The 423-nt window shown below is 60.0% G+C and overlaps 1 protein-coding gene across 1 annotated transcript in view; it reads left to right on the top strand.

Moving 5' to 3' along the window:
• Positions 1-423, top strand: part of ADAMTSL2 (ADAMTS-like 2) — a 27753-nt gene that overhangs the window by 23834 nt on the left and 3496 nt on the right. The window lies entirely within an intron of this gene.

The raw sequence follows: 423 nt of genomic DNA, 5'->3' as shown, positions 1-423 counted from the left end.
GGCTGACCGGGGCCCTGGCGCTTTTCCTGGCTGCGCCTCGGGCTCCCCACTTCTCTGGAGTGAGGATGTGGGGGAAGAACTGGCCTTTCTCCTTGTTATTAAGAAGAATCAAGGCCTTTATCCAAAAACAGGGCCCCATGGTCGTCCCTTTTATAACCCGCTGCCTGTCCCCCCGAGTGTCTGTCCTCGTCTCTGTTGTCGGGAGAAAGACGCGCAGGTGCTCCCTGGGGTGCCTGCTGGGTGCCGGGCACACAGGCGCCCACCTGGGGCTTGTAGGTGGCTTTTCTGTGTGCTTTTCACCGAGCACGCAGCGTTCTGTGATTAGAACGGAAAGTGTTATTTAACACGTGGTTACCTTGGCAACCGCACCCCATGCTGCCCGGCAGGGGGCGGTCCTCTCTCTGGGGAATGACGCCAGGGGGC

Source organism: Myotis brandtii, unplaced genomic scaffold (genome assembly GCF_000412655.1).
Source record: "Myotis brandtii unplaced genomic scaffold, ASM41265v1 scaffold357, whole genome shotgun sequence".
In the NCBI taxonomy this organism is placed as follows: domain Eukaryota; kingdom Metazoa; phylum Chordata; class Mammalia; order Chiroptera; family Vespertilionidae; genus Myotis; species Myotis brandtii.
Note: the sequence above shows the minus strand (reverse complement) of the source record. Positions and strands in the feature narration are given on the sequence as shown.